Source organism: Asterias amurensis, chromosome 1 (genome assembly GCF_032118995.1).
Source record: "Asterias amurensis chromosome 1, ASM3211899v1".
NCBI classification, from domain to species: domain Eukaryota; kingdom Metazoa; phylum Echinodermata; class Asteroidea; order Forcipulatida; family Asteriidae; genus Asterias; species Asterias amurensis.
Genome location: NC_092648.1, coordinates 13,935,334 through 13,961,446, shown reverse-complemented (window position 1 = coordinate 13,961,446; position 26,113 = coordinate 13,935,334). Strand labels below are relative to the sequence as shown.

Sequence of the window (26,113 nt, the reverse complement as noted above, 5' to 3'; positions counted from 1 at the left end):
TTCTTATAATCACCCCTGCCACCCCTGCCCCCCCCCCCCCCCAATGATGGAACTAAGTTGTCCTGGAGTATGACATTAAACTACTCCCCAGGCTTGAGCTGATTCAACATCTATCAGTGCCTGGTTAGGGTCTCAAAGAAGGTGACAGTTTTCCTCCATCTTTAGCGTTCTTTCTACTTCAGGCTCCAAGATTGTCATTTAAAGCTCTTTCTTCAGTAAGTTTCATCTCAGTCTATCTATTTAGTTCTTCAAGCTCAAAAGCACCATGCACATGTGAGAATTGTCAACATAATACATTTCTTGTGGATTTTTTTTCTGGATCACCTGAAATCTCCTTCACATCATGATGACAGATGAACCGGGCAGTTTCTACTTCAGCATCTAAGATCTCTTCAAATTTGAGGCTCTTCTTCTTCAAGAACTCGGTCTTCGTCGGTCTTTTTTATTTCATGTTTCTATTGCATAGAGATTAAACTCTTCAATGCATGTATGTAGCATTGATATTTTAAAAGAGTCCCTCTATGCTCAAAATGGAAACGTGAAAGGAAAGAATGCAACTGTTCTTCTTCATTGTGAGCCTATGTTCTTCTTATAATCACCCCTGCCGACCCCCCCCCCCCCCCCCAATGATGGAACTAAGTTGTCCTGGAGTATGACATTAAACTACTCCCCAGGCTTGAGCTGATTCAACATCTATCAGTGCCTGGTTAGGGTCTCAAAGAAGGTGACAGTTTTCCTCCATCTTTAGCGTTCTTCTACTTCAGGCTCCAAGATTGTCATTTAAAGCTCTCTCTTCAGTAAGTTTCATCTCAGTCCATCTATTTAGTTCTTCAAGCTCAAAAGCACCATGCACATGTGAGAATTGTCAACATAATACATTTCTTGTGGATTTTTTTTTTCTGGATCACCTGAAATCTCCTTCACATCATGATGACAGATGAACTGGGCAGTTTCTACTTCAGCATCTAAGATCTCTTTAAATTTGAGGCTCTTCTCCTTCAAGAACTCAGTCTTCGTCGTTCTTTTTTATTTCATGTTTCTATTGCATAGAGATTAAACTCTTCAATGCATGTATGTAGCATTGATATTTTAAAAGAGTCCCTCTATGTTCAAAATGGAAACCTGAAAAGAAAGAATGCAAATGTTCTTCCTCATTGTGAGCCTATGTTCTACTTATAAACACCCCTGCCCCCCCCCCCCCCCAATGATGGAACTAAGTTGTCCTAGAGTATGACATTAAACTACTCTCCAGGCTTGAGCTGATTCAACATCTATCAGCGGCTGGTTAGGGTCTCAAAGAAGGTGACAGTTTTCCTCCATCTTTAGCGTTCTTTCTACTTCAGGCTCTAGGATCGTCACTTAAGGCTCTCTCTTCAGTAAGTTTCATCTCAGTCCATCTATTTAGTTCTTCGAGCTCAAAAGCACCATGCACATGTGAGAATTGTCAACATAATACATTTCTTGTGGATTTTTTTTTCTGGATCACCTGAAATCTCCTTCACATCATGATGACAGATGAACCGGGCAGTTTCTACTTCAGCATCTAAGATCTCTTCAAATTTGAGGCTCTTCTTCTTCAAGAACTCGGTCTTCGTCGTTCTTTTTTATTTCATGTTTCTATTGCATAGAGATTAAACTCTTCAATGCATGTATGTAGCGTTGATATTTTAAAAGAGTCCCTCTATGCTCAAAATGGAAACCTGAAAAGAAAGAATGCAACTGTTCTTCTTCATTGTGAGCCTATGTTCTTCTTATAATCACCCCTGCCACCCCCCCCCCCCAAATGATGGAACTAAGTTGTCCTGGAGTATGACATTAAACTACTCCCCAGGCTTGAGCTGATTCAACATCTATCAGTGGCTGGTTAGGGTCTCAAAGAAGGTGATAGTTTTCCTCCATCTTTAGCGTTCTTTCTACTTCAGGCTCCAAGATCGTCACTTAAGGCTCTCTCTTCAGTAAGTTTCATCTCAGTCCATCTATTTAGTTCTTCAAGCTCAAAAGCACCATGCACATGTGAGAATTGTCAACATAATACATTTCTTGTGGATTTTTTTTCTGGATCACCTGAAATCTCCTTCACATCATGATGACAGATGAACCGGGCAGTTTCTACTTCAGCATCTAAGATCTCTTCAAATTTGAGGCTCTTTTTCTTCAAGAACTCGGTCTTCGTCGTTCTTTTTTATTTCATGTTTCTATTGCATAGAGATTAAACTCTTCAATGCATGTATGTAGCGTTGATATTTTAAAAGAGTCCCTCTATGCTCAAAATGGAAACCTGAAAAGAAAGAATGCAACTGTTCTTCTTCATTGTGAGCCTATGTTCTTCTTATAATCACCCCTGCCACCCCCCCCCCCCCCCCCATTGATGGAACTAAGTTGTCCTGGAGTATGACATTAAACTACTCCCCAGGCTTGAGCTGATTCAACATCTATCAGTGGCTGGTTAGGGTCTCAAAGAAGGTGACAGTTTTCCTCCATCTTTAGCGTTCTTTCTACTTCAGGCTCCAAGATTGTCATTTAAGGCTCTCTCTTCAGTAAGTTTCATCTCAGTCCATCTATTTAGTTCTTCAAGCTCCAAAACACCATGCACATGTGAGAATTGTCAACATAGTACATTTCTTGTGGATTTTTTTCTGGATCACCTGAAATCTCCTTCACATCATGATGACAGATGAACCGGGCAGTTTCTACTTCAGCATCTAAGATCTCTTTAAATTTGAGGCTCTTCTTCTTCAAGAACTCAGTCTTCGTCGTTCTTTTTTATTTCATGTTTCTATTGCATAGAGATTAAACTCTTCAATGCATGTATGTAGCGTTGATATTTTAAAACAGTCCCTCTATGCTCAAAATGGAAACCTGAAACCTGAAAAGAAAGAATGCAAATGTTCTTCCTCATTGTGAGCCAATGTTCTACTTATAATCACCCCTGCCACCCCCCCCCCCAAATGATGGAACTAAGTTGTCCTGGAGTATGACATTAAACTACTCCCCAGGCTTGAGCTGATTCAACATCTATCAGTGGCTGGTTAGGGTCTCAAAGAAGTTGATAGTTTTCCTCCATCTTTAGCGTTCTTTCTACTTCAGGCTCCAAGATCGTCACTTAAGGCTCTCTCTTCAGTAAGTTTCATCTCAGTCCATCTATTTAGTTCTTCAAGCTCAAAAGCACCATGCACATGTGAGAATTGTCAACATAATACATTTCTTGTGGATTTTTTTTCTGGATCACCTGAAATCTCCTTCACATCATGATGACAGATGAACCGGGCAGTTTCTACTTCAGCATCTAAGATCTCTTCAAATTTGAGGCTCTTTTTCTTCAAGAACTCGGTCTTCGTCGTTCTTTTTTATTTCATGTTTCTATTGCATAGAGATTAAACTCTTCAATGCATGTATGTAGCGTTGATATTTTAAAAGAGTCCCTCTATGCTCAAAATGGAAACCTGAAAAGAAAGAATGCAACTGTTCTTCTTCATTGTGAGCCTATGTTCTTCTTATAATCACCCCTGCCACCCCCCCCCCCCCCATTGATGGAACTAAGTTGTCCTGGAGTATGACATTAAACTACTCCCCAGGCTTGAGCTGATTCAACATCTATCAGTGGCTGGTTAGGGTCTCAAAGAAGGTGACAGTTTTCCTCCATCTTTAGCGTTCTTTCTACTTCAGGCTCCAAGATTGTCATTTAAGGCTCTCTCTTCAGTAAGTTTCATCTCAGTCCATCTATTTAGTTCTTCAAGCTCCAAAACACCATGCACATGTGAGAATTGTCAACATAGTACATTTCTTGTGGATTTTTTTCTGGATCACCTGAAATCTCCTTCACATCATGATGACAGATGAACCGGGCAGTTTCTACTTCAGCATCTAAGATCTCTTTAAATTTGAGGCTCTTCTTCTTCAAGAACTCAGTCTTCGTCGTTCTTTTTTATTTCATGTTTCTATTGCATAGAGATTAAACTCTTCAATGCATGTATGTAGCGTTGATATTTTAAAACAGTCCCTCTATGCTCAAAATGGAAACCTGAAAAGAAAGAATGCAAATGTTCTTCCTCATTGTGAGCCAATGTTCTACTTATAAACACCCCTGCCCCCCCCCCCCAATGATGGAACTAAGTTGTCCTGGAGTATGACATTAAACTACTCCCCAGGCTTGAGCTGATTCAACATCTATCAGTGGCTGGTTAGGGTCTCAAAGAAGGTGACAGTTTTCCTCCATCTTTAGCGTTCTTTCTACTTCAGGCTCCAAGATCGCATTTAAAGCTCTCTCTTCAGTAAGTTTCATCTCAGTCCATCTATTTAGTTCTTCAAGCTCAAAAACACCATGCACATGTGAGAATTGTCAACATAATACATTTCTTGTGGATTTTTTTTCTGGATCACCTGAAATCTCCTTCACATCATGATGACAGATGAACCGGGCAGTTTCTACTTCAGCATCTAAGATCTCTTAAAATTTGAGGCTCTTCTTCTTCAAGAACTCGATCTTCGTCGTTCTTTTTTATTTCATGTTTCTATTGCATAGAGATTAAACTCTTCAATGCATGTATGTAGCATTGATATTTTAAAAGAGTCCCTCTATGCTCAAAATGGAAACCTGGAAAGAAAGAATGCAAATGTTCTTCTTCATTGTGAGCCTATGTTCTTCTTATAATCACCCCTTCCACCCCCCCCCCCCCCCCCCAATGATGGAACTAAGTTGTCCTGGAGTATGACATTAAACTACTCCCCAGGCTTGAGCTGATTCAACATCTATCAGTGCCTGGTTAGGGTCTCAAAGAAGGTGATAGTTCTCCTCCATCTTAAGCGTTCTTTCTACTTCAGGCTCCAAGATTGTCATTTAAGGCTCTCTCTTCAGTAAGTCTCGTCTCAGTCCATCTATTTAGTTCTTCAAGCTCCAAAACACCATGCACATGTGAGAATTGTCAACATAGTACATTTCTTGTGGATTTTTTTCTGGATCACCTGAAATCTCCTTCACATCATGATGACAGATGAACCGGGCAGTTTCTACTTCAGCATCTAAGATCTCTTTAAATTTGAGGCTCTTCTTCTTCAAGAACTCAGTCTTCGTCGTTCTTTTTTATTTCATGTTTCTATTGCATAGAGATTAAACTCTTCAATGCATGTATGTAGCGTTGATATTTTAAAAGAGTCCCTCTATGCTCAAAATGGAAACCTGAAAAGAAAGAATGCAAATGTTCTTCCTCATTGTGAGCCAATGTTCTACTTATAAACACCCCTGCCCCCCCCCCCCCCCCCCCCAATGATGGAACTAAGTTGTCCTGGAGTATGACATCAAACTACTCCCCAGGCTTGAGCTGATTCAACATCTATCAGTGGCTGGTTAGGGTCTCAAAGAAGGTGACAGTTCTCCTCCATCTTTTTGCGTTCTTTCTACTTCAGGCTCCAAGATTGTCATTTAAGGCTCTCTCTTCAGTAGGTTTCATCTCAGTCCATCTATTTAGTTCTTCAAGCTCAAAAGCACCATGCACATGTGAGAATTGTCAACATAATACATTTCTTGTGGATTTTTTTCTGGATCACCTGAAATCTCCTTCACATCATGATGACAGATGAACCGGGCAGTTTCTACTTCAGCATCTAAGATCTCTTCAAATTTGAGGCTCTTCTTCTTCAAGAAATCGGTCTTCGTCGTTCTTTTTTATTTCATGTTTCTATTGCATAGAGATTAAACTCTTCAATGCATGTATGTAGCGTTGATATTTTAAAAGAGTCCCTCTATGCTCAAAATGGAAACCTGAAAAGAAAGAATGCAACTGTTCTTCTTCATTGTGAGCCTATGTTCTTCTTATAATCACCCCTGCCACCCCTGCCCCCCCCCCAATGATGGAACTAAGTTGTCCTGGAGTATGACATTAAACTACTCCCCAGGCTTGAGCTGATTCAACATCTATCAGTGGCTGGTTAGGGTCTCAAAGAAGGTGACAGTTTTCCTCCATCTTTAGCGTTCTTTCTACTTCAGGCTCCAAGATTGTCATTTAAGGCTCTCTCTTCAGTAAGTCTCATCTCAGTCCATCTATTTAGTTCTTCAAGCTCAAAAACACCATGCACATGTGAGAATTGTCAACATAATACATTTCTTGTGGATTTTTTTTTTCTGGATCACCTGAAATCTCCTTCACATCATGATGACAGATGAACCGGGCAGTTTCTACTTCAGCATCTAAGATCTCTTTAAATTTGAGGCTCTTCTTCTTCAAGAACTCAGTCTTCGTCGTTCTTTTTTATTTCATGTTTCTATTGCATAGAGATTAAACTCTTCAATGCATGTATGTAGCGTTGATATTTTAAAAGAGTCCCTCTATGTTCAAAATGGAAACCTGAAAAGAAAGAATGCAAATGTTCTTCCTCATTGTGAGCCTATGTTCTACTTATAAACACCCCTGCCCCCCCCCCCAATGATGGAACTAAGTTGTCCTGGAGTATGACATTAAACTATTCTCCAGGCTTGAGCTGATTCAACATCTATCAGCGGCTGGTTAGGGTCTCAAAGAAGGTGACAGTTTTCCTCCATCTTTAGCGTTCTTTCTACTTCAGGCTCCAAGATCGTCACTTAAGGCTCTCTCTTCAGTAAGTTTCATCTCAGTCCATCTATTTAGTTCTTCAAGCTCAAAAGCACCATGCACATGTGAGAATTGTCAACATAATACATTTCTTGTGGATTTTTTTTTTCTGGATCACCTGAAATCTCCTTCACATCATGATGACAGATGAACCGGGCAGTTTCTACTTCAGCATCTAAGATCTCTTTAAATTTGAGGCTCTTCTTCTTCAAGAACTCAGTCTTCGTCGTTCTTTTTTATTTCATGTTTCTATTGCATAGAGATTAAACTCTTCAATGCATGTATGTAGCGTTGATATTTTAAAAGAGTCCCTCTATGTTCAAAATGGAAACCTGAAAAGAAAGAATGCAAATGTTCTTCCTCATTGTGAGCCTATGTTCTACTTATAAACACCCCTGCCCCCCCCCCCCCAATGATGGAACTAAGTTGTCCTGGAGTATGACATTAAACTACTCCCCAGGCTTGAGCTTATTCAACATCTATCAGTGCCTGGTTAGGGTCTCAAAGAAGGTGATAGTTCTCCTCCATCTTAAGCGTTCTTTCTACTTCAGGCTCCAAGATTGTCATTTAAGGCTCTCTCTTCAGTAAGTCTCGTCTCAGTCCATCTATTTAGTTCTTCAAGCTCCAAAACACCATGCACATGTGAGAATTGTCAACATAATACATTTCTTGTGGATTTTTTTTCTGGATCACCTGAAATCTCCTTCATATCATGATGACAGATGAACCGGGCAATTTCTACTTCAGCATCTAAGATCTCTTTAAATTTGAGGCTCTTCTTCTTCAAGAACGCGGTCTTCGTCGTTCTTTTTTATTTCATGTTTCTATTGCATAGAGATTAAACTCTTCCATGCATGTATGTAGCATTGATATTTTAAAAGAGTCCCTCTATGCTCAAAATGGAAACCTGAAATAAAAAAAATGCAAATGTTCTTCCTCATTGTGAGCCTATATGTTCTACTAACAAACACCCCTGCCCCCCCCCCCCCATGATGGAACCAAGTTGTCCTGGGGTACAAACAATAAACTACATCTTAGGCTTGAGCTGGTTCAACATCTATCGGTGCCTGGGTAGGGTCTCAAAGAAGGTGACAGTTCTCCTCCATTATTTGTCTTTTTTTCTACTTCAGATTGTCATTTAAGGCTTTGGAACACCATTGAGGAAGGAATAGAAGGAGCTCGAACGACCCTCAAAACTGCAGAGTAACAAAAGAATAACCTGACAATGCCCCCCTCTAACCAGTGGAAAAAAGGAGGAGACTTCCAGCTGGACGGCCGATTAACGAGCAGGATTAAAGTTCTTTGTACAGAACGTGCGGTAAAGCTGCTCTGCACCGTTGCCTTTGTGTAAAGTTGAATCATTGGAGACAAGAATTGTGAATACACACGTTTTCATTTACCATTTGTGGTGTTTCACTGAAACATCATGGCATATTTTTTCATTTTTTGTGACTTTCCGGTCACTAGCGGTAGTTCAAAATTTTTGTATAAGCACATGCGGGTGGTTAGTATTCAATTATGTTTTTCGATTTGGTGAGCACAAGTGTACACAATTTTTATCAGGTCTCAAAAAAGTTGTTTTTCTATATTATATCCATAGGACATACGACACCATGGTTGAGTGAAGAACCAAGAGCGCACGTGCAAACTCACATACTCCAGGTCGCCCATTGTCTGTATAAGGTATGTGGGTGATTACGAGGTGTTGTTAAACGACCGCGGTACCGCACGTTCGACTTTTGATGTCCCTTCGTTCGAGCTCCTTCTTTTCCTTCCTCCATGGGAACACCCAATACCATACCATGAATGATGTACTTAACATACTCAGTCGTTGAAGGTAAAATTGATGTTCGCTTCTGTTTTCATTTCATCAGTTCCAATAGTCAAAACTTGAGTTGACTTAGATCAAAATTCTTCCAATTCTCCAATTTTCGTGTTGATAAACAAAATTTTAAATCATTTGATTTTTTCTTAGCATAAGTACACAACTGTATTTTCTTACTGTGCAAGTTATAAACATCAGTTTACTTATACAATTCCAAGTCATCGTCGCTCAGAATAAACAAATTCACACGGGTCAAAACAAGCATACAGTCTAGAGTAGAGACATAGACCATGCAGATGTACAAGTACAATGTGCATCGCAAACTGTTATGCTTGTTCCTGTGTGGTATCGTAAAACAGCAAACCATATCGTTAAGAAGGGCATGGCAGCCAATGGAAGAATATGAATGGAAGGTATGGCAGCGGTGTGAGGGGGTGATTTTTTCCAGGTGAACATCGGCCAGTAAGAGGAGCATTGACATCCATTTGTTAATTTTGAAGCCTGGAAACCTGAATCAACAATTTCTTTCAGTCAACATTTTTTTATATTTTATTTTACTAAACCGAATCCTCATTTTTGTTCACAGTAGTTTGGTACATGGAGCTTGAGGACATGCAGCTGAGATGTTGCCATTCACCCTAGGAGGTGGTGCTTTTGATGAGACTTGCTTCTTGTGACACCTGTCTTATCATGGGGGATGTACTGATGTGATCCTTGAAGGTAAAATTCATGATTAAGAAATACCCCAGACGGTTGTGCTACTCCTATTGGTGGAGAGCATGTCACGTTGTGGTGTTTTAAACCGCTGATAAAGACATGGCTGGAGCTGTTTGTAAGCAGCTGACTTCACATTTTGAACGGGAGACAAAAAGACATAAAAGAGTAGTGACTTCTTCTTAAACAATAGTAATATAATAACATCAAAGTCTTATATAGCGCACAGATCTAACAAACAAGGTAATCAAGGCGCTGAGTATATACAAACTTTCAGAAAGATGGGTTATTACAGTGATGAATTCCAGACGTAATTATTTCCCAATTAAACGACCGTTTAAACCATATAGGGTCATGGCTGTCAATAAAGGCCTTCAGCTCAGGCCTTTATCACACAGCCAAGCCTTTGCGATTATAAAGGGCATTTAGGAATTGTCACCAGTCATTTGTTAAAACAAGTGGGTGTTTTCTTATTCAATTTGCCCTGGAAAACCCTGTTCTGTTGGAAGCCCATTTTATTAAAAACAAAATCCCATTTACTCATTATTTCACAGCAGTTTGATACAACATGCTGACCAGCAGCTGTGATGATTTCATTTTTCCAAGGAGGTGGTGCTCTGGGAACCTGATGTTGATTAGTCTTCATTCTTGTGACACATGCATTTCCATGAGGGATCTACTTAATTTACGACTTTGATCTATAAAGGTAAAACTAAAGATAACAGTGATGCTGTATACCATCTGAATGGGTCGTTTGTCAGAAATATCATTAGGGGGAACAAACCACACTGGGCCATTTTCAAAAATCTGTTTGTATATATTTAAATGCCAAAATATATCTTGTTTTATTTTGGGCAACTAGCTTCCTGTTAAAAAAACATCAAATGAGGGTTCTTGGTGTTTCTACTTTCACAACTTTTGAACTACAGCTGGTTTGGACATAATAGATTATGCTCTTCAAATGTAAAAAAAAAAAAATTTGGTTAGAAGGCACTCATTCTGCTTGATCACATCACACGTTGTTAAACAATATTAGTATAATAATATCAAAGTTTTATGTAGTGCATATATCTACCAAACAAGGTACTCAAGGTGCTGAGTGCCGTGATGAATTCTGAGACCCAACTATTTCCCTTTAAACGAACGTTTACAACCACATGTAGGGTCGTGGCTGTGTGATAAAGGCCTTCAGCTCAGGCCTTTATCACACAACCCAGCCCTTGCAATTAAAAAGGGGGTTAAGAAACTGTTGCCAGTCTTTTATTTCAAAACAAGTGGGTATTTTCTAATTATGTTTGCCCTGGAAAATCCTGTTCTGTTCAAAGCCCATTTTATTTTTAAAAAAATCCCATTTACTCATTATTTCACAGCAGTTTGATACAACATGCTGACCTGCAGCTGTGATGATTTCATTTTTCCAAGGAGGTGGTGCTCTGGGAACCTGATGTTGATGCGTCTTCATTCTTGTGACACATGCATTACCATGAGGGATCTACTTAACAGGCGACTTTGATCTATAAAGGTAAAACTAAACATAACAATGATGCTGTATACCACGCTGAATGGGTCGTTTGTCAGAAATATCAGTATGGGGAAACAAACCAAACTGGGCCATTTTCAAAAAAAACGTTTGTATATATTTAAATGCCAAAATATATCTTGTTTTATTTTGGGCAACTAGCTTCCTGTTAAAAAAATATCAAATGAGGGTTCTTGGTGTTTCTTCTTTCACAACTTTTGAACTACAGTTGGTTTGGACATAATAGATTATGCTCTTCAAATGTAAAAAAAACAAATTTGGTTAAAAGGCACTCATTCTGCTTGATCACCTCACACGTTCTTAAACAATATTAGTATAATAATATCAAAGTTTTATGTAGTGCATGTATCTACCAAACAAGGTACTGAAGGTGCTGAGTGCAGTTTTGAATTCTAAGACCCAACTATATTTCCCAATTAAACGACCGTTTACAACCACATGTAGGGTCGTGGCTGTGTGATAAAGGCCTTCAGCTCAGGCCTTTATCGCACACCCCAGCCCTTGCAATTAAAAAGGGGGTGAAGGAACTGTTGCCGGTCTTTTATTTTAAAACAAGTGGCTATTTTCTTATTATGTTTGCCCTGGAAAATCCTGTTCTGTTCAAAGCCCATTTTATTTTTAAAAAAATCCCATTTACTCATTATTTCACAGCAGTTTGATACAACATGCTGACCTGCAGCTGTGATGATTTCATTTTTCCAAGGAGGTGGTGCTCTGGGAACCTGATGTTGATTAGTCTTCATTCTTGTGACACATGCATTGCCATAAGGGATCTACTTAATGTACGACTTTGATCTATAAAGGTAAAACTAAAGTTAACAATGATGCTGTATACCACGCTGATTTGGTCGTTTGTCAGAAATATCAGCATGGAGAAATATACCAAAACATGCCAATAAATTTTTGTGTATATATTTAAATGCCAAAAATATATCTTATTTTATTTTGGGCAACTGAAAAACATCAAACTGGGGTTAAAATTAGCATTGAAAGAAAATGTTTTTCATTCTTTTGCATATCTTGGTGTGTCTACTTTCACAACTTTTGAACTACAGATGGTATCGACGTGGGGTTTTGAAAGTATGCAAGTACAGATTATGCTCTTGTCAAATGTATAAAACAAATACGCTTTGCAATTGTGAACTTACACGGCCCGCCATTTTGTGGAACAAAGGTTTTGACTCCACAAAATGGCGAACCGTGTTAGTTCACAAAGTAAAAGGGAAACCACACAGGCATATATTTTGGGTGAATCATAGTTATACTTTTGAAAAACATCTTTCCAACCATTTTAACATAACAAATGTTTCAAGTGTATTTAACAGGCAAAAGCGCTCAATCCAAGTTTCTGGACACGTTTGGTAATTATTCAAAACATATATTAGCATACAAACTTATTTGGTAACAAGAATAGAGAGCTGTTGATTGAAAGTATAAAATATTGTGAGACTCTTGTAAGTAACTCGTTTTTGAGAAAGAGGTGATTTCTCACTAAAACATTTGAGTATGTAAAAGATTGCAGACATTTCGCACGCATCTGAAAGCACACACTTGTGCAATAAGGGTGTTATTTCTTGCATTCTTTTCTTGTAACAACTTTGATGACCATATGAATCAAAATGTTCACAGATGTATCAATTTATGCATATTTTGGGATACACCAAGGGTGAATATTGGTCTTTGACATTTACCAAACATGTCCAGTGCCTTTAAACTATAATTGGAAAATCATACTTTGATCTAAGTTTAAGCGTTAGAGAACTATTGTTAATACCAATTGAGTCAAATTGCCTACTGTCCAGTGGCGGGGGTAGGGGTGAACTTCTCCCAAAACTCATCGCTCCCTTTTATACAGGCTAGTTTTTAGATCAAAGACCTGTAGTCAATATCAACATCTTCTTTAACCCCCCAAAAAGGGTTTTAAGATAAGAACATCTAAGAAAAGATAACAAATCTAATGATAGTTATGCTATTATCAAAGAGACTATATCAAAAGGTGAATGTGGCCATTTGGGACTGTATTATGTCTTAACTTCAGACAAAAAGTAGTGTAAATTCTCACAAAATAGTCATTGCTGCAAACTTGAAAAACTTAAGTTTCTCTTAAATCACAGTACAAGATGGTCTGTTGTTTCATACGTCTACACATGGTTGCAGACTTATGACTCTTTAGTTAGCTGCTTTTCGCAACCTAACTAACTTGCATCAATAATTATAACTCATATGTATGAGTCACTTCTCATACATATATGAGTTATTACCTTTGTACCTATTATAATGTACACAAGGTGTATGTCTTGTGTACAATTAATCATGTATCATTTACAACTGACGATCTTGTACGTATAATTTATTATCTCATACATACAATTAGTTTTAATAAGTACATATGATTTATTTGATATGTAAGACTTATTAAATCGTATGTCAGACTTAAAATTTACGTACGACTTTTGTACATCATGATACTTCGTACAATGCCCAACTCATTATCTTGTACATAGATTTATAATTAACAGCGTTTTTCAAGCTTGCAGCAAGAAACATCGGTGTGAATTGACATAATCCAATGATATAAGATAAAGTTGCTTTAGCATGACAGTAGTTGTGACTGGAAACGTTTGGCATTGGAATTGAGTAAAACGGGATGGTGAATGTGTGTGTTAGTGAGCCTAAACTGGACAGTGAGTTTGTGAAGTGAGCGTATGCCTTTTGTCATCTGTCTTCAGACATTTACTGCCATGTTATTGTGAATATTTTAAAAACTATTTGAACCAACGTAAACTGCAGACCCTTTTGGAATATGGCCATGTTCCCTTTGTTTTGTGATCATAATCGAGTACAGTGATATGCACCTCTAATCAAGTGATGCAAAAGCATTAACTTAGATGAAGACATGGTTCAACAACTTCCAAAATGATTCAGAAAATAGTGTGGGTATATGCTTACACCCTTCTTTATGTAAAACCAGCGGTGAAAACCGGACATTTTCATTTGGAAAGCAGACAAGCAAGGAAAATTACATTTGGGGGTGGGGGTGTGGGGGGGGGGACTATCAATTCATTCAGTTGCTTGTGTTTTCAATCCATCCTTCTTTTTTTTTAGGGGGGGGGGACACACAACAATTATGAACACCCCTAGGCCCAATTTCATAGAGGTGCTAAAGCAGGAAATGTTGCTTAACATTTTTTGCTAAGCAGAATTAAGCAGACTACCAATGTAAAGTTGTGACATTTAAGTGGGGCTGAAAACCTTATTCTGGCAAGCATTATGTTTTGCTTAGTTACTTTATGTACTTAAGCACCTGTATGCAATTGTGCCCAGGTTATGTCACTGGATGAGATTTTGGCTACACATAGTTACAAAGAATGTCAACTTTCCCTTTGAAATATAATTTGTGTGGCAAAAAGCAGGGCATGTGAGCACTCTGTTTTGTGAACAGTAGTTGTTCTTCACTAGAGGAATGGAATGAATATTGTTAATGTTAATAATAAAAAATGATAGTTAGACTTGTAATACGCAAGTATCCACCCTGCTGGGTGTTCAAGGCAAAGTAAAAACCCCAAAACAAACAAAAACAAAGTTGTAATATACAACATTCATTTAAGATAACAATTCATTCCAGTCCTCTTGTATATGAGCTCCTGTCAAAATGAGATTTGTCTTTTTCTGAAACAGTTTTTGACAAGATGTGTCCATTAAAATTCCTAACCTAAGGGATGCAAAGTGAGTCATGAATGAACTTGGGAAAAAACACAATATTGTACACTGTGTTTATCATTGACATTCTGGGTCAGCAAATCTCATTTTCTGACACAACTTGATTTACAGTAAAACCTGCATTAAAGTTATTACTCTTATAGCAGTGGTTATATTATTGATTATTAATATTTTCTCTGGACTTGGGACATGGTGTATGGGTAACAACCAAAATTAATATTTGTTATACCCGATGCAAATTTTACATCTATTTATAATTATATTATTTGCCTGTGTTGCATTTGTAAAGCAGGCAAAAAGTTGTCTGATTGGTTAAAATGCTTTCACACAAAAAAGGTGAAGAAAGGCCTCCGCCCATATGGGAACTATGTAGTTGCTGAAAAAGTGAAAAGCAACAAGCTTTACATTGATTTTTTTGTAAAAATAAACATTATGCGAGAACCAATTAATGACTAATTTGGTTAATATCAAAAAGCAAACCTAAAAAAAGTAAAATTTGCTAGCAGCCACAAGGTTTTCCAGAGATGTTTGCTCATTAAGTTTTATTGGTGGTTTTTAATCCTGTGGGACTTTGTAGTTGGCAAAAAGTAAAGAGCAACAATTCTTGGATTGAATGTTTGTAAAATAGATGCTATACAAATGACAAATTTTTCCAGAGGTTTTTGCTCATTAAGTTTTATCTCTGGTTTTTTAATATTGTGGGACTATGTAGTTGCCAACAAGTAAAGAGCAACAATTCTTAGATTGAATGTTTGTAAAATAGATGCTGTACAAATGACAAATTTGGTTTAATACCAAAAGCCAACCTTAAAAAGGTGGTAGCCACAAGGTTTTCCAGAGGATTTTGCTCAGGGTTTCACCTCTGGTTTTTTATCCTGTGGGACTATGTTGTTGCTGAAAATGAAAAAAAAAAACAACACTAGTTATGAATTGCATATTTATAAATACATTATATAAATGCCAGTCAAAGTGAATAAATATTAAGCCAGCTCCAACTGGTGGTCGAGCCTCTTGGCAAGCCGAAACCCTACATTGATGTTACAATATTTGTATTTCTTTAGGATGAGTGTTCAGAGAGAAATATTTTAAAAGATTAGACAGGGATTGTCTAAGAACAGTACTCTCACTTGGGGTGCCCCAGCATATGCATAAAAATAACAAATCTGCGAACAATTTGGGCTCAATTTGTCATCGAAGTTGTATGAAATTTCTTTTTAATATTATGCACAAAATTAATGTGCTTTCAGATGCCCGAGGATGGCTTTAGGCCTGAAGTTTTTCTCAGATTCAAATACATTAATAATTAACTTTTTCATCTGAACCACCTTAATTTAATAGCAGTCATTTCTCACATCACTGCAGTTGGGCCCCCTTTACTCGTTACCGATTAATATTTTTTATGCCAATATTTTGAGTAGTTATCAATCGTATCCTGGGGTAGATTTCACAAAGAGTTAGGAAGAGTTTTCTGTTAGGAAGAGTTGCTCGTCTTATCCCTAACTTGGGACTAGCTGTGCGTTTTTTGTTATCTCTTAGGACTAGTCCTAAATCTTTGTGTAATCGACAGTGCCTTTAAGGTCAAACTGTGAAAAGTATGATTTTCTCTCATTGATTATCCATCATGCGATTATTTTGAGATTTATCTTTCAAATTGAAACGAAGAACTTGAATATTGTTTAGCGACATCCAGTGCTTAAGCATCTATTTGACGTTGGGCCAAGGCTGGTTATCAAACAATTTAGGTAATTATTTTATTTTAAATTGAACCATCCCCCAAAAGTATTTAGGCTTTAGCGTAAAATACATTGACTTGCCTATGAACTATGATATTCAAATATGGATATTCATGAGCAGTGAATACGCAAAGTAGTCACGGGGTGGCTTGCGGGTTTTAATAAGACTGATCCCCTGTCATTATCATCCACGAGTGTGCTAGTGTGACGTCGGGTGTTCAGACTAAATTGATCGCGGGAGAGGACGCGATTCCTATTTTAATACATAGTCAGATGCCCTACACCAAATTAAACCCTGAATATTCGGATGAAGTCCAGCTTGCTAAATCACGTGCGGCCCATTCAGAAACGCATGCTGGATTAGAATTCTTCAAAAACATGGACGGAGAGGAGGTACTTGCTTCTTCGAGAGAATTTTGCCCGCAATTTGGCTCCATTTTATCGTTTCCTGAAAAAGGAACGGTAGTTATGAAATGCAAGACGTGTCCTCACAAAGTAAATGCAAAAAGTAAGTTTAGAATATATGTATTTCTTGTGAAAACCGGAGCTTGTAAATTTGTGTGCGATGGACCCATGGACTTGTGCGTTATTTATAAAATGGGTAGGCGGGGTCGGGACGTGGCTGGGGGAGGAGGCTGATGCATGATCTCAACATACTTTGAATATTATATTAAATACATTAATGCAAATTCACCTCAATTACTTTGACTCTGATGATGTAAATGACAAGTTTACAAAAAAGTTTAATATTTTTTTAAGTATACACTATAAAAAACAAATATTTATAAATAAAATAGTATACATAGTTTTCAATATTAATTTTGTAATTTACATTATAATTGGCCTACTAACTACTAGGCCGGTCTGTAAGATTAATGATTGCCTTTTGTATCGTCCTTTGTAATGATTTCATTGTGGTGGCTCACCCGCTGTTGTTTAGTCATGTTATAATTTATAAAAATATATATATAATATAAATAAAATTTTCTTTTTTAATTGTGGTAAAAAAAACTAAAAGAATATTAGAAATACCCTTGGTACAACAGTTTTTACATTTGAAATGAAATATTGGAAAACTTTCCGTACGGTGCCACCACTTTTTGATTCGATATGAAATAATTTAGTATCTAACTTACCTCAATGAGATATCCCTTTTTCTAAATATAAGTAAAAAAGTGGTGGCGCCGTACGGAAAGTTATCCGAAATATTATAGTATCTCATTTACCTTAACAAGATATTTGATTGTAAAAATGAATGATAAAGTGATGGCGCCATACAGAAAGTTATCCCCATTGACTGTCTGACATACGTTTTGGGGAATGAATGTTTTCAAATCGCCGGTGCTGGGCACTCGTGCTTCAAAAATCATCCAAAACAAGTTAAAATAACCTTCCTTTCATTCACAGATTTTCAACAAAATGTAACACTTGTGTAAAGTTGTGTTTAATAATATTATCAGTGAAATTTGTGTTCTTTGTATCAGTGGTGACTGCATGTATCACTATCATTAGAACTGGCAGCATATTTTTGAATATATGAAAAGTCACTTTTTGTCTTCCTTCTCATTACAGCTGCATTACATAGTGTGGTCTATCATTCATACCTGTGTCTCAACTCTTGCAAGAATGTTGGAGGTCGTTACAAGGTTACAGCCAGAAAGACCTAGGACTACTGGTGAGTGAAACACTGGAGTTTTAGGCCAAGTTAAAAAAGAAACATGTTTTTAGCGTCCCCGCCCGCTTTCTTTTTACATGCCACCTCCTTTTTGATTTAGAATAATAGAAAAAACAATCGATACTTGACATTTTAAAAAGAATGGTGGCCATCTTGAAAAGAAAAAAAAGCCCCTCCTTCCTTTTTTGAGAAAGCCTGATGCTAAACATGTTTCTTTTTTTAATCAGCCTTAGGAAATGTCAAACAATTTTAGGTTTATATCTTGATGCTTACATACAGAAATGTTTGTACTTTAAGTGTTTATTTGTCTTTACTATACCCACCAAAACATTTTGTTTGTATTTTTTCTTTCGGAGGTTTCATTATTTATTTTTAACTGTGAACTAATAAAGAAAGATGCACAAATAAAATCTGTGAAAAGGGTTCACCACCCACAGCGAAACCTCTGGCAATTTCTAAAATTGGTTTATGAAAAAGATGCACAATAGATGAAATTTATTTGGTGACTTATTTCATATGGTTTCTTTTGAAGAATATAACCCCCAAAATATTTAGGTTTACTGTTGTATTTTTTGGAAAGAAACAAAAACAAATTGGGGAACCTCTGGTCAATATTAGGAAATTGTTTGAAAGATAAATGCACAATTTTGGTTTGAATAAAAGGTGGTTTATCATTTCGTGAATTTTGAAAAAAAAAAAAAAAAAAAAATCAAATTTCTTTGTTTGTACTTGTTATTTTAGTTCAGAGGTTTTATCCCTCTGAAAAAAGCAAAAATCAGTGATGAAGGTTTGCTAACCGTAGGGAAAGCTCTGGCCAATGGTTTTAACTGCATTTAATTGAAAAATGTACCAGCACTTCATTTTAATTGGCGATTTGTTTTATAATTTAGTAATTTTTGAAAATTACCCTCGACCCTCCCCAAATATTTGGTTAGAAATAGTTTAGTTTTATTTCTTTGATTTTTTATATTTAACTCTAAAGAAGAGCAACATTCAGTGATATGGGTTCGCCACCCGTATGGAAACATCTGGCCAATTTTTTAACTGTTTAATTGAAAAAAGTACCACTTGCATCTTAACAGGCGATTTTTTTATAATTTGGTAATTTTTGAAAATTACCCCCCCCCCTCCCAAAATTTTTGGTTAGAAATAGTTTTGTTTTATTTCTTTTATTTTTTATATTTAACTCTTAAGAGCAGAATTCAGTGATATGGGTTCACCACCCATAGGGAAACCTCTGGCCAATTTTTTAACTGTTAATTGAAAGTTTTGCCACTTCATATTTATAAGGTGATTTCTCATTTGGTAAGTTTTGAAAAACCATCCCCCAAATATTTGGTTTTGTGTTTTAAACTCTGAACACAGAAGAGCAAAAATTCAGTGACACAGGGTTCGCCACTCATGAGAAAACCCCTGGCCAATTTTTTAAATGTTAATTGAAAATTTTGCGGCATATTCATTAGGTGATTTATTATTTGGTAAGTTTTGAAAAACAAGCCCCCAAATATTTGGTTTTGTATTTTTAACTCTGAACACAGAAGAGCAAAAATTCAGTGACAAATGGTTCGCCACCCGTGAGGAAACCCCTGGCAAATTTTTTGAACTGTGTTTGATTGAAAATTGCGCCACTTTAAACTAAAAGTTGCGATTTGGCCCCCCAAAATAGTTTGATGTACAAATAGGCTCGTTTTTTTCCAGACATTTTATATTTTACCTGTGAAAACAACAGAGGAGCAAAAATCAGTGACAAAGGGTTCGCCACCCGTATGGAAACCACTGGCCATTTTTTTTTAATGTTTGGAAAAAAACAAACGTAATTTGGTGATGTATCAAAATCTTTACCTCGGATGGATTCATCGCCACTGTGACAGGGTTTACTTCTTTCTGTTTTCTCAGCAAGTAGAACCAGTAGACCCATTTTGCTGAAACTTTCACTGTTTCATTTCATCTTTCTAACTCTGTGTGAAATTGACCCAGGATGAAAAATTTACATTTGGTAAATTTTGAAAAATAACGTAAGCCCCCAAATATTTTGATATCTGAATAGGTTCAATTCATTTCAGAGGCTTTATAATTTACCTGTGAAAAAAAATCGGTGACAAAGGGTTCGCCACCCGTAAGGAAACCCCTGGCCAATTTTTTTGAAATGTTTGGGAAAAAGCAAACCTTAATTTGTAAATCTAAATCTTTACCTCGGATGGATTCATTGCTACTGTGACAGTGTTTTGCTTCTTTCTGTTTTCTCAGCAAGTAGAACCAGTAGACCCATTTTGCTGAAACTTTCACTGTTTTATTTCATCTTTCTAACTCTGTGTGAAATTGACCCAGGATGAAAAATTAACATTTGGTAAATTTTGAAAAAAAACGCAAGCCCCCAAATATTTTGATATCTGAATAGGTTCAATTCATTTCAGAGGCTTTATATTTAACCTGTGAAAAAAAATCGGTGACAAAGGGTTCGCCACCCGTAAGGAAACCCCTGGCCAATTTTTTTGAAATGTTTGGGGAAAAAGCAAACCTTAATTTGTAAATCGAAATCTTTACCTCGGATGGATTCATTGCTACTGTGACAGTGTTTTGCTTCTTTCTGTTTTCTCAGCAAGTAGAACCAGTAGACCCATTTTGCTGAAACGTTCACTGTTTTATTTCATCTTTCTAACTCTGTGTGAAATTGACCCAGGATGAAAAATTAACATTTGGTAAATTTTGAAAAAAAACGTAAGCCCCCAAATATTTTGATATCTGAATAGGTTCAATTCATTTCAGAGGCTTTATATTTTACCTGTGAAAAAAAAATCGATGACAAAGGGTTCGCCACCTGTAAGGAAACCCCTGGCCAATTTTTTTGAAATGTTTGGGGAAAAATGCAAACCTTAATTTGTAAATAATCGAAATCTTTACCTCGGATTGATTCATTGCTACTGTGACGGTGTTTTGCTTCTTTCTGTTTTCTCAGCAAGTAGAACCAGTAGACCTATTTTGTTGAAACTTTCACAGTTTTTTTTTATGCTTGGTTATTTTTCATCACTTCTTAATTTCATTTTTGTATCTGGTCTGGTTTCAGATTGACAGGGCTTGTGCCAAGTGCGGTCACGATGGACTTCCATTTCCACACCAGACGATCACAATCAGCTGATGAAGGACAAACCGTCTTCTATTTCTGCCCATCGTGCAAGTAAGTTAATCACTACTTAAGCCCGATTCCTTTTTCCTGCATATGCAAAGTGAATTTTGGCGACACAGCCCTGTTTTCTTAGGGAATGTTTCGAAGGGGTTGAACACAGTTCAAAATTTGCTTGGCATTCGCAGGAAGTATGAACCGGGCTTTAGGCTTGTAGAACCTTTTAGGTTGATCATACAGTTTCCATAGATCGACAGGGGTTAGTAGGTACCTCGGAGGGCAGAGATGGTTCTTGTGATTTATTTAACTTGGTCACTACATATTTGGCTGCACAGGCAGTTTATTCCCAAGGGAGCTGAGTTGGTTTGATGAATGAAATAAATGGCCTAGTGATCAGGGGTAACATTGTTGAAGAGCCACGAGCGTCACTGAATTACAGATTCAGTGCTACATGAGGATTAGTACAAGCGGAAATTCACTGTTTACATGACATGTGTGTAAAGCACAATATGGTTACAAGTGTAGCATTCAGCAAAACAGAAACAAAACAAACCATGCAATTGGATCTTGAAGGATCTGTGGTGAACTTCACAAAGAGTTCAGACTAGTCTTATCTTGAGTTAGGACAAGTTACTCGTCCAACGTAGGACTAGCATTAAGTTTGTCCTCAGTTAGGACCAGTCGTAACTCTTTGTGAAATTGACCCCAGGATGGTTAGGGTCAAAGGTTCATTTTTTATGTAAAAGTTGTTTTTATTTTTTTATTTTTTTATTTACAGGCATGAACAGATTGAGTACTCCTGAAGAGAATCAACATCTTCGGATCGGTATACACTGAGAAGAACTCGAGGCAATAGCTCACTGGAACAAGGAGATGAAATCGTCGAAGACGACATCAAAGAAGACCCCCTGATGCCAGAGAGATGTCTTACTGATGAGGAGGCTGATGTTTTAACCGTGTTTATTAATTGAAACATGCGCCACTTCAAATTAGGTGATTTATCATTTGGTAAGTCCCAAAATATTTGGTGTTTATATTTAACTCTGAAAACAGAAGAGCAAAAATTCAGTGACAAAGGGTTCGCCACCCGTAAGGAAACCCCTGGACAATTTTTTAACTGTGTTTGATTGAAAATTACGCCACTTCAAATTGAAAGTTAACACTTGGTAAATTTTGAAAAATAACGTAAACCCCTCAAAATATTTTGATATAGAAATAGGTTCGTTTTATTTCAGAGGTTTTGTATTTTACCTGTGAAAACAGAGGAGCAAAAATCAGTGAGGAAGGGTTTGCCACCCGTAAGGAAACCCCTGGCCAATTTGTTTTAAATGTTAGGGGAAAAAAAAGACATAATTTGTTGATGTATCAATCTTTACCTCGGAGGGATTCATCGCTACTGTGACAGGGTTTTGCTTCTTTCTGTTTTCTCAGCAAGTGGAACCAGTAGACCTTTTTTTTGCTGAAACTTTCAGTTTTATTTCATCTTTCTATATTTTGTCAATTAATCATTGACAAAAAACAACAACTTACGGCCTACCTTTTAGGCGTATTATCACAAATTTGTTATTTTCAGTGCTTAGTTATTTTTCACCACTTCTTAATTTCGTTTTTGTATCTGGTCTGGTTTCAGATTGAATGGGCATGTGCCAAGTGCAGTCATGATGGACTTCATTTCCACACCAGGCAAACACGATCAGCTGATGAAGGACAAACCGTTTTCCACTTCTGCCCATCATGCAAGTAAGTTAAGGACTACTTAAGCCCGGTTCATTCTTCCTGCAAATGCACAGTTAATTTTGGCGACACAGCCCTGTTTTCTTAGGGAATGTTTCGAAGGGGTTGTGACACAGTTCCACTGTTGCGAGTTAGTGACAACAAAATTTGCTTGGCATTCGCAGGAAGTATGAACCGGGCTTTAGGCTTGTAGACCCTTTTAGGTTTATCATACAGTTTCCATAGATTGCACAGGGGTTAGTAGGTACCTCTGAGGGCAGAGATGGTTCTTGTGATTTATTTAACTTGGTCACTACATATTTGGCTGCACAGGCAGTTTATTCCCAAGGGAGCTGAGTTGGTTTGATGAATGAAATAAATGGCCTAGTGATTAGGGGTAACATTGTTGAAGAGCCACGAGCGTCACTGAAATACAGTTTTCAGTGCTACATGAGGATTAGTTCAAGCTGAAATTCACTGTTAATGTGACATGTGTGTAAGCAAAATACGGTTACAAGAGCAGCATTCAGCAAAACAGAAACAAACAAATAATACATGCAAATGGATCTTGAAGGATCTGTGGTAAATTTCACAAAGAGTTGAGACTAGTCTTATCTTGAGTTAGGACAAGTTATTCGTCTAACTTAGGACTAGCATTAAGTTTTTAACCAGTCCTAACTCTTTGTGAAATTGACCCCAGGATGGTTAGGGTCAAAGGTTCATTTTTTATGTATAAGCAATTTTTTATTTATTTATTTATTATTTATTTACAGGCATCAAGAGATTGAGTACTCCTGAAGAGAATCAACATCTTTAGATAGGTCTACACTGAGAGGAACTCAAGGCAAGAGCTCACTGGAACTAGGAGATGAAATCAACGACGACGACGACAACAAAGATGACCACCTGATGCCAGAGAGATGTCCTACTGATGAGGAGGCCGATGTTTTAACTGTGTTTATTAATTGAAACATGCGCCACTTCAAATTAGGTGATTTATCATTTGGTAAGTTTTGCACAAGTCCCAAAATATTTGGTTTGTTATATTTAACTCTGAAAACAGAAGAGCAAAGATTCAGTGACAAAGGGTTCGCCACCCGTAAGGACACCCCTGGCCAATTTTTTAACTGTGTTTGATTGAAAGTTGCGCCACTTCAAACTAAAAATTGACATTTGGCCCCCAAAATAGTTTGATGTACAAATAGGCTCGTTTTATTTTAGACGCTTAATATTTTACTTGTGAAAACAGAGGAGCAAAAAATCAGTGACAAAGGGTTCGCCACCCGTAAGGAAACCCCTGGCCATTTTTTTTTTAATGTTTGGAAAAAACAAACATTTTGGTGACGTATCAAAATCTTTACCTTGGATTGACTCATCACTACTGTCTCAGCAAGTAGATCAGTAGACCCATTTTGCTGAAACTTTCACTGTTTTATTTCATCTTTCTAACTCTGTAAAATTGACCCAGGATGATTAGGGTCAAAGGTTCATTTTTAATGTAAAAGTAAATTTTTATTTTTTTGTTTATGTGTTTACAGGCATCAAGAGATTGAGCACTCTTGAAGAGAATCAACATCTTCGGATCAGTCTACACTGAGAGGAACTCAAGGCAATGGCTCACTGGAACAAGGAGTTGAAATCGACGACAACAACGATGACCACCTGATGCCAGAGAGCTGCTTACTGATGAGGAGGCTGAGCATTTCATCCCAGTTTGGGTACTTAAATAAGATAAGGATCCTTTATCAATGACAGTGCCATCAGGATTGTCTCAAGAAACAAAAGAGGCTTGACATCCAAATTTAGTCTGGTTCCTTTTTTCAAACTTTGAGAGTTTCGAGCGGGTTTTGATCGCTACACAGGAACCAGACGAAATGGCCGAACTGTGGTAAAGGTCTTTTTAAACTGTCAGTGTTTGCTTACATTAGTTTGTGTTATATAACACCCAAGCAGATCCTTGCCATTTGATTGGAGGAGTGTCCGTCATGTGTTGGCAAATAAAAGTACTATTGCATGCTAACGTCACTCACCGTGCATTTTTCGTTCCATCCGAAAAGTACTATTGCTCGCTGAGGAGCAAAAAACATCACCGCGTGCGTGTGTCTTTGGTAACGCAGCAGTGTTACTGCAAGACACATTACTAGCATTGGGCTTCTGCGTGTCCCAAAACAGCTCAGAACGCATTGTGTCAAACAGGTCGACCCGAAAGAAACAGGTGTAATTTCACAATTACGCTTTGTTTATGAAAGTTGTATCTTCCAATCAAAATGACAAAGATCTACTTAGACAACATATAAAACAAATAATGAATGTTTTTCACTTGTGCAAGGGTGCAAATATGTTCGCTCGGTGAAAGATGGAATGTTCCATTCAACCTGACTCCGCTTTGTTGAATAGAACATTCCATCTTTCAACTTATGAACATACTTGCACCATTGCACTCATAAACATTCATTATTTGTATAATACTCATGCTGTATAGCTAGTTTCAAAAAACGATTATCTAAAATTTAATTGTTTACCTTCATGAATTGTTGTTATTGATCGATCCTGCCCTTACCCCTGGGGTGGGTTGACTGATTGAAAAAGCAAACGAGGCATAATATTTGTGTATTTTACATAAATTGTCTTAAAGGCAGTGGACACTATTGGTAATTACTCAAAATTATTATCATAAAACCTTTCTTGGTAATAACAAGTTATCGGGAGAGGTTGATAGTATAAAACATTTTTTGAAACGGCTCTCTCTGAATTGACTTAGTTTTCGAGAAAGAAGTAATTTTCCACAAATTTGATTTCGAGACCTCAGATTTAGAATTTGAGGTCTCGAAATCAAGCATCTGAAAGCACATAACTTCGTGTGACCATGGTGCGACAAGGGTGTTTTTTTTTCTTTTTTTTATTAATATCTCACAGTTTCGGCAATCGATTGAGCTCAAATTTTCACAGGGTTGTTGTTTTATGCATGTGTTGAGATACATCAACTGTGGACACTAGTCTTTGACAGGTACCAAGAGTGTCCAGTGTCTTTGATACATTTTATCAAAACATTCCCACAAAACGAGTTCACAATACTTTGTACAAAATGCATACATTTTTTCATATAAAACATTTGACTTTACTTTCCAAAATACGTCTTTTTTTTTTTTTTTTTCTTTTTTCAAAACTCTCTTGGCAAATGTTTTGAATATCTTAAATCAGTTTAGGAAAACATAAAGTTATGTAAAATTTGCTTGCGACTCAAATTGTGGGAGTGCTTCTGGTTTCTATATATCGATACTTTGATGATTGTGAAGCCAAGTACAACTTGCACGCACTCAAGACAATTAATGCAACCAAAACACATCCTAAAGTTGTATTCTTCTTGGGACCAATCTTCATGATATACAAGTACATCATCAATTCAACCAAATTTACTCATTTTAGGCTCGACATGTTTGGGCAAGTGTGATGCACACCTGTCCAAACTTAGATGAAATTGATTAAAA

General features: G+C 37.2%; 1 long non-coding RNA gene across 1 annotated transcript; it reads left to right on the top strand.

Moving 5' to 3' along the window:
* The first annotated feature begins 16,495 nt into the window (after positions 1-16,495).
* On the top strand, positions 16,496-25,898 carry LOC139946593 (uncharacterized). The gene is made up of 7 exons (XR_011787273.1): positions 16,496-16,624; positions 17,689-17,791; positions 20,856-20,966; positions 21,691-21,920; positions 22,543-22,652; positions 23,399-23,631; positions 24,164-25,898. It is a non-coding gene; the product is annotated as an uncharacterized lncRNA (long non-coding RNA).
* The last annotated feature ends 215 nt before the right edge of the window (positions 25,899-26,113 follow it).